Genomic DNA, 8,442 nt, shown 5'->3' on the forward strand with positions numbered 1-8,442 from the left:
TCTGTTTATTATGCATATTATTATTGCTACACCGCCACTACTGGTTGTTGCTGTTGCGGCCTGCTCACTGTCCCCCCCATGGTTGCTGGCTGTTTGGTCGTCGTCATCATCTTTCTTCATGTTCATTGGTCTTGTTTAGTTGTTGCGTCTGTCTGTCTGGTCTGTTGTCTGGTCTGTCTGTCTGTCTCTCTCTCTCTCTTCTTTTCCCCCAACTGGGTCAGGCCAGATGGCACCCACCTTAGAGCCGAAAGGGCTCTGTCCTCGTTTCTGCCTTTTAAAGGGCAGTTTTTCTGGCCCTGTCAGCCAGGTCTGCTCATGGTGTACTTGCTGCCGGTCTCTGGTAATGTAAAGGGTCGTCTGAACCTGCTCCCTATTTGAAGTGTCCTGGGGATACCTCTTGGTTATGGAACTTTGGCCGTCTATAGAAATAACAATGTAATAGATTTTAAATTTGGCCAACGGCAGTCAGGGGTCAAGGCGTCCGACATGATTCTTCTCTTGGCCGCTTGATGAAAAGACCTGCGGAACATTGGGACACCTCCCTGGCATGGACACCTGGACCTCTGGGAGCCGAACTAGGCAACCCCGAAGTGTTTCTGCCACATTATCCTCTTTCACAGCCCTAATGTCCAGGTGGCCATGTAATGATTGACAGGTGTGAATCCAACGCAACCTTTCCTGCTTCCAGGAGGGGGCTGCAGGCGCGCTCCACCCCTCAGCGTAAGCTGGGATGATTGACAGCAGTCTCTGGCATCGCCACCACTGGCGTAACTCATCCAGCTGCTGTCGCCATGGAGGATGGCACGCCTGACACTTGCGGTTGATGTCTGGCATTGGATGGAACTCCTCTCTGCCGTCCTGCAGACGCAGGTAGATTCACAGTTTAATTTCATGTACAACATCCAACAACATTAAATAAGGGATGGCTCATCGAACGTAATAACACACACTCACTGTCGCTGGGAGCGCTGCGGCCTTCGAGGGGACGGAGCGACGGCTAGGGCTGGCCCATGGATGTTCATTGAAACTACTTCCAACAGTTCCTAGCAGCTTGCAGGGAAGGAAGGCAGAACAGCTTAAACAGACAACAGGACAGAAACAGACAGACAGGCAGACAGAAGATCAGACACACAACAGACGCAGGGTGGAGTTACAGCAGGCTCGGGAGCGTTCCCCGTTTGTCCAGCTTCCAGACTCTGGATTCGGGGGGACACGTGGCTCCAACTGCCCTGGGTGGATCCTGCACACTCGATGCAGGTCCAGACATCCGAGTTGCGCTGGAGATCCAACGGGAGGACTCTAACGTGGTGAAAGTAACCTGAGTACTTTACCTTAAGTACGATTCAGTACTTTGTACTTCCATTTTCATATATTAACACTATTGTTCATTCCCATACTACTGAACATGTACAGTGTGCATCTGCAGCATCTAGAACACTGGACGGATCGTAAAAAACAACTCATTCACATCTATGTTGGGACAAATTCGCTCATGTTGCCATAATAATCAGGCCTGTGATGGGGCGTGGGTTTTCTGGGGTTTACTCGCACCCTGATATGAACCATATTTTCAACTCAACCTGACTGGGCGTCTGTATCCCCTAAATCAATCCTACTAGAGGTATACGCTGTGCTTCTGATGTTAAGAGTCGGCCATTTTCAGTATCCCTCCTTCACTGGGCTATACATACGTCACTTCGGCTCTGATTGGTTGTTTTCATTCGGCCCGGAGGATTCGGTCAACAATCCTTAAGGACAAGGTGAGAGGGGCCAGAGAAACCTGGTTTTGTACAAGATTATCTTGTCTCAGCGTTGCGTGGCTTGTCATATAAATGTGTAAGTTACTGCTGAAAGAGTAACACATATGTGGACGCCGTCGCAGCAGGTGTTACGGTTGCTGGCGACCGGAGATAACCCTCACTCGATGATGCTTCTTGTTTTAGCTACTTCTCAATTCCTCCTTAGCCTGCAACCTCTGATCCTACGCTACTGAAACAGCTACGTTAGAGCCCGCCTCACATTTACTGTTGGTAGACCAGAACCCGGCTGAGAACAGGCATCACACCAACAAACTACACTAACACACACGACCACACGATCCATAGAGATGCGACAGTGGGAGGAGCCTCCTGAGAGATATCAGGAATACGGAAGGGGACACCGTGTACACGATGTCCTCGCCCTGGGACGAACTCCCGAGTCGTTATTCAGTTAGAACGTCACCGTCGAATCTGTCGCCAGTTGCAACCACACGAGGGCATATGCGACCTAAACAGCTCCCAGCAACAATATTATATAAATCCACAGTTTGTTTCCTCACCAAGGAGGGCGCGACCGCACTTCTCCTGCTCTGCTCAAACAATGTTTCAACGACAATTTTTCCAACCATACACATCACATCGCTCGTGTTGTAAGTTCTACAATTTATTCACCCTTAATAATGAAAATTAATGTATGTTCGAAAAAAAGCGTCAAGGTTCCACGGGGAGATCAGCGGGTCGAAGCTCTTCTTGTACTCTAGTGCTGGGTATTCTTACCTGGCAGGTGAGCACGGTCAACCTGAACCGGCGCTGTATTGACTGGGGAGAGACAGACGACAGACATAACATTAATTAAGTAAACAGTAACACATCGAATTACAGATCAGATCCAGATCAACCATGTTGCCAAAAAAATGAGCACACTCCATCAACTTAAGAAACTGCCGATGCACTCATTAACTTTGCTCATTTCTAGCAACAGAAAACACAGCCGAGCTGTAGTGTCCTAATCAGGCTCAACCTGATTAATCCTCTAAAGATGATTTACCTGATCAACTCTGATACCGCAAACCAGACACTGCGTGTGAACTATGTATAGCATATCGTGACTCGAGCGATAACTGGCCTGCAACATCGAACTCCAATGAATAAGCAGATTCTTCCCCTGCCCCATGGTTGAACTCTGTGATTTGCTGATGATGCAGCTTCAGTGCTCTCTGAATAAAAGCTACCCAATCTCAATACTGTAGTTAAATCAAGCGCAAAAGTGGTCGATATCTCCCTCGGTGAACATGCAACAAGCAAATCACTAAAATTAGCATATACTAAACGCGTCCTAACTAATCTGCCATTATAGACATTATATTATAATTATGTCGTTAAGCTCATGTAATCTATACTAGCGTCTACTGTTCGAAGTAATCTAAACATCAGCACTCCTACACGCAAATTCCAACAAATAAAGGTGAGAAGGTTACTAGTGAATGAACGCTAGTCTGAGCGAATGAGCAAGCTATGGCGCTACAGAGCTAGCAGCTTTGACATGTTCGCTGTCGCCTATCAACTGTTATATAGAAACTTGTTATGAAATGACTTGCTGTTGTTGAGTGTTCTCGGATCATAACCCATCTTATGGGCAGTCTGACGTTAAGCATAGAAACAACGTGAAAAAGCGACGTATTAGAAGGGATCATATTGATGTTATTTTTCCGCTGATAACTTCCAATTTATAGAGTACAGTCACCAGGTCCATACCTTACCCAAAAACAAAAACAACACCTCTGATAATATACAAAATGTTTTGTGCATTATTAATTTTAGTCATATGACTTACAAAGCTCATTTGTACATTTGGTTCAAGTAAATAAAAAATTTCAGTGCACAGTTCAATCCGCCAAGCGGCGATCCAAATCAATGAATACCATACTACTCATTGTATCATATCTACACCAGACTAGAACCCTGGTGATTAAAATGTTGAGTAATAATAAGCACATTTTCTTCTAAATAAGGCATGAAAATCTAACCAACCTATCTTTTTATTAACCTCGTCTGAACATGTAGCCACGTGGCAATAGCATGAGAAGAGACTGAATGAAGCCGTGAACATGTCAACTCCGATAGCAGTGGAGAAAGTAGTCGCGCGACGGAAACCTCTCTCCCTGCCCTTCTTCCGCTCCGAAAGTAACAGCCCCTTCTCCTCTGTTGCCGCCATTCAGCTCACAGGGTAGGAAGTACTCGAAGGTCACGAAGCTGCTTGTTGCGCGCTTGAACACTACGGACTCAAAACTCTTTGACTGAAAGACCCTTGCAGCCCAAAAAACGCAGACCTTATCGATGCACATGATAAATTTATCCATGTGCCTAATTGGAATAGAAACTGACTGATGTCCGCACACGAGTGTATTGTTTACGTCTGTTTCGTGTCCAGAATCAGAAAGGTTCTGTGATAAACACGCTATGACATGTCATGGGTAAACAGAACAGTGCTGTAACAACCGGGTCGCTATTCTATCGAGCGCAGGCTCCATATATAAGACTTCTCGTGAAATGCTGGTGCTGTAGCAGCTAGTGTACGCGCTCAGTCGGTGACCACCACGCAATAGAAGTGTTTGGACTCGAGCGCGATCAGAAATACGACAACAAGTTTACGGTATGTCAATCTGGCCCTGGTAAGAGTAGTTGTCGGTGGATGAACGCCGTAGATTATTGCAATATAAGTGGACCGCATATCGAAAGATTGAAACTCAGAGTCGATCGTGTGTGTGAGAAGACTGTGGTAATTCCCGACCTTGCAATTCAAGTGTTGGAGATTTGGCAGTGTGTACGGTGGATGTTGAAGCGATGGAACACTGGTCTGACGTCATGCCAGGTACAGATGAATACTGCCACATATGAAATAGTGTTGTTATTGTGCTTATCTGCTGTGTGTCAAGGGCGTGAAGAAGCCCGCCCAGTATGGCACAGCATCCTCCGTTATTCGTAAATGGTCGTGAGGCTGCAGTCTGTAATGACAACGCGCATAAATGAAGATGAGCAGATGTCATATGTAAAAGGTGACTGGCGATAATGTGAGATAATCTAGTTGAATCCTGTCCTCACAAAGATAGCGAGGTCGTCATGGATGATTCATCAGTGTTAGTTGCGTAGAGCCCAACATTAGATGATGACTAGTTATAGAAAGAGGAGACAGTGATGTGGCTGATGGAGGCTGGAGTGATAGGGATGAATGGATGTCGCGTAATTGATGATATATAATCCCTGTGATAGTGTCGTGTGACGGTGGTGTCTTCTATGGAGTGCGTGGGGCAGCATGTGGGATAATTGAATGTTGTTTCGCTTGAACATACATCTGCACTGAGTGTATTACGTTTAGTAAGGTCAGAATCATGTGCTATAAGCTGGCTGTTTTCTGATGATAAAGAGGCCAATGCTGCCCGCGAACAGTGAGGAAAGATGCCTACCTCTGCAGCGATACGCTCAGATACCGCATAATTTTCGCGGAATACCCCCAAGATCAACACCGGCGTACCTATGCTGTTCGCACGAATGTGAGTGCTGTGTCTGGTACATGGAAAGGTGACCTTCGGACTTAACTATGCGCGAAGCACGAGCTAGTGAATCTGGTGTTGTGCCAGTTGGGAATGGTGCATGGGCTCAGAGCGTGATACTGAGCATCACGAAAAGCACAAGCATATGAAATAAATCATGAATTATTCTCTTTGCTTGACCAAGAACGGGTGAATCTGCGACCCTCTAGAGAGAGAGACGACCCGGTCTGCGGCTGTGAAACCGTGGGTTACAGTGAAGGTAAATGGCTGGTGTGGTGCGATAAAAAATGGATTCTGCATTCCCGTACACGTTGACTCATAGCCCCATAAGGAGTAAACCAGGTGCTGTGGAATTGAAGCTCTTATAACACTTATACGTTCAAAAGCCATACAGCCCAGCTGGCGCCCACAGAATTCACAGGCAGATGGTATGGAATGTGTAGTGACGTGAGCAGGACTTTGATTGATGCGAAAAGCGGATGTTTTTATCAGGAGAGTTAATCCAGCTGGACGTGTTAACTGGTTAGTATGTTATGATATATGAGATAGGAGTCGCCGTATATATTAAAATAGCATAAGTAATGAGCTTCTTATTCAATCTGTGACCACGGTCATAATAACCAGCACGAGTCACTATCAGTGAGTAAAAAGAATGTGTACTCGGACGAATTGTGCCGGCAGGTCGCGCGAGAATTACGACGCAGGTGGAGCTTGCTGGAGGCGCATAAAAAGGACGCTACAGTGAAACGGTGAATCGACAGTGTCCAAGTTGACGGCCTGTTCAACTGGTTAGGCCTATTTAAACTCGTATGTAAAGGCAGCGTAGTCTGTTAATGAGGAGCGAAGATGCCTATCAAGATACAGCGTACCCTATGTCTCTAAGGGTTAATTAAGTCTCGAATAGGGCGTACGCATTAGCCAATGTTCGAACATGACATCTCCACAGAGCGCCAATACCAGTATAGCTAAAATCTAACAAAATATCAATTGGAGAGTCACAGAATCTGTGCCCGACGACCAGCTGCGTGACGATTACCCGCGAGTGAAACTAATAGACAAGCAGATGGCCGCCGGCGAATAGAGAAAGCTGCAGCTTGTAGAGCGAAATGGGGGCGCGCCGAATGACGAAGCAGAACACTTAGTTCCTGGCGTGTCGGTCCGCAAGAGGCCGGAGATTGGAACCACGCGTAAAAGGGTTAGCTAACCCTAACCCATATTCTGGGGCATTTAAATGGGTCTTCCAGTGCTATATAGGGGGGTTCTAGGTGTCCATTAGGAGGTGTCAGTTTCTCTCAGGGAGGTTCCTGATGGTATCAGGTATCAGGTATCCCAAGAAGACACTTCAGAAGGCTTTGATGTTGTTCCAGACATCTTTGACACAGTTTTCCAGGTCTTCAGGGGAATTGTCTTTATTTGTGTGGAGTTCCTTTGGGACATACCACATAATCTCAAAAGGGTTTCAGGTCTAACTTAGTAGTCTTTGAAGGCATCCGGGTCATTTAAATGGGTTTACTGTTGTCTTTCAGGGATATTGAGAGGTAGAAATTCTAGGGCCATATGAGGAGGCTCTAGATTGGATGTGTCAGTAGCTGTCTGAGCTGTGGGGGAGCTCCTTGAGGATGTGTTACTGTTTGTGTTTATAAGTCCCAGGATCTGTGAAGACTCTAAGGACTTTCAGGGTAGTCCCAGAGTTCTTTGAAGCAGCTTCCCAGGTCCCATCCCAGGGGATGGAGGTTTTTAGGATGGTCTGGTGCTACAAATGGATGTTCTACAAGTCCTATAGGAGGACTGAAGGATAGGAAAGTTCTTTGAGGAGGTTCCGAGGGTACCAGGGTTCCTTTGGATCATGCAGTCTTGGTGGAGGTCTGAGTGTTGTTATATTGACATGTTGAGTTACTTTTATAACATGTTGGATGTTTTTTGTTCAGGAGGCGGGAGAGACGGCATTACATTATTGTGTTCGGACAGCTGATCACTCCTCTCTCCACCTGGTCGACTTCCTGGTCCAGAACAGGTATGAAACCGTGTGTGTGGATGTGTTTAAAATAATTTTTAGATATCTATAACACCAAGGGCTGATTTTATCACTGATGATGTCTTTGACATCTGCCCTCAGGGTCCCAGATTATGGCTGCACTGTTTTCACGTGTTAATGTGTGTGTCTGTCTGCAGTGGTAACCTGGACGGACAGACGGATGGAGGGAACACAGCTCTGCATTACTGCTGCCTGTACAACAAACCACAGTGTGTGAAACTGCTACTGAGAGGAAAACCTGACATCCACATCAGTAAGAACACCATCAGTAGGACAGGATGCAGACAGGTCCATAAAGGAGCAGTGCTACTTTTATGTAAACCGGGGGTGTTCAAACCTTTTCCCTTGGAGGACCAAAACTGAAACTCAACGGTGGGCCAAGAGCCAAAAGCAGACACCTATTGTAAGGATTAGAAGCAAACTGGTTCTAGGATCCCAAGTTCCCTTAACTGACGCAGTGTCACTCTTACAGTTGTATATAAAACTAATTAATAATTAAGGATCCTACAGCTTTTTTACCTGATAAATAAATAAAACACCATGAACTGTGATCTGTTTTCTAATTTTTAAATTCATTTTTAAGAGTTGTTAGCCTAGCTTAGCACAAAAACTGGAAGCAGGGGGAAACTGTTAACCTAGTTCTATCATTAAGCATCTGCTTGTTTCCTGTATCTTCTCAGCCAATCAGAGTGGAGAGACGGCACTGGACATTGCCCGCAGACTGAAAAACTCCCAGTGTGAAGAACCGGTAGGAAGCATATCAATATCTGGTTTACTATTGTCCATTCTGATTGGCTGGCAGGTGACAATAACCTTTAGTAACCAAAACAGTATAAAGGCTCCGACACACTTTCAGACGTGGTTCCATGCAACTGCATTGGTCTGATCCAAACTCCACTCCAGTTGGTGGTGGTAATGCACAATAACGTTGTTTGCCAACCAACAGAACAGTCAGGAAGAAGAAAGAAGCTGTGTAGTTATCTTTTATTGATCGTTCTCTGAGCCATCTTAAGTACTGGGAGCAGTGGGCAGCCACAGTGCGGACCAACTCCAGAGCTGAGCCAGAGCCTTGGTCAAGGGCACTGACTGGAGGAAT

The 8,442-nt window shown here is 46.0% G+C and overlaps 1 long non-coding RNA gene across 1 annotated transcript; it reads left to right on the forward strand.

Annotated features, from left to right (window-relative positions):
- The first annotated feature begins 7,237 nt into the window (after positions 1–7,237).
- Positions 7,238–8,094, forward strand: LOC118335209. The gene is made up of 3 exons (XR_004797046.1): positions 7,238–7,325; positions 7,484–7,599; positions 8,027–8,094. It is a non-coding gene; the product is annotated as an uncharacterized LOC118335209 (long non-coding RNA).
- The last annotated feature ends 348 nt before the right edge of the window (positions 8,095–8,442 follow it).

This window comes from Morone saxatilis, unplaced genomic scaffold (genome assembly GCF_004916995.1).
Source record: "Morone saxatilis isolate NCDOM2014 unplaced genomic scaffold, NCSU_SB_2.0 Contig23, whole genome shotgun sequence".
Classification (NCBI taxonomy): domain Eukaryota; kingdom Metazoa; phylum Chordata; class Actinopteri; family Moronidae; genus Morone; species Morone saxatilis.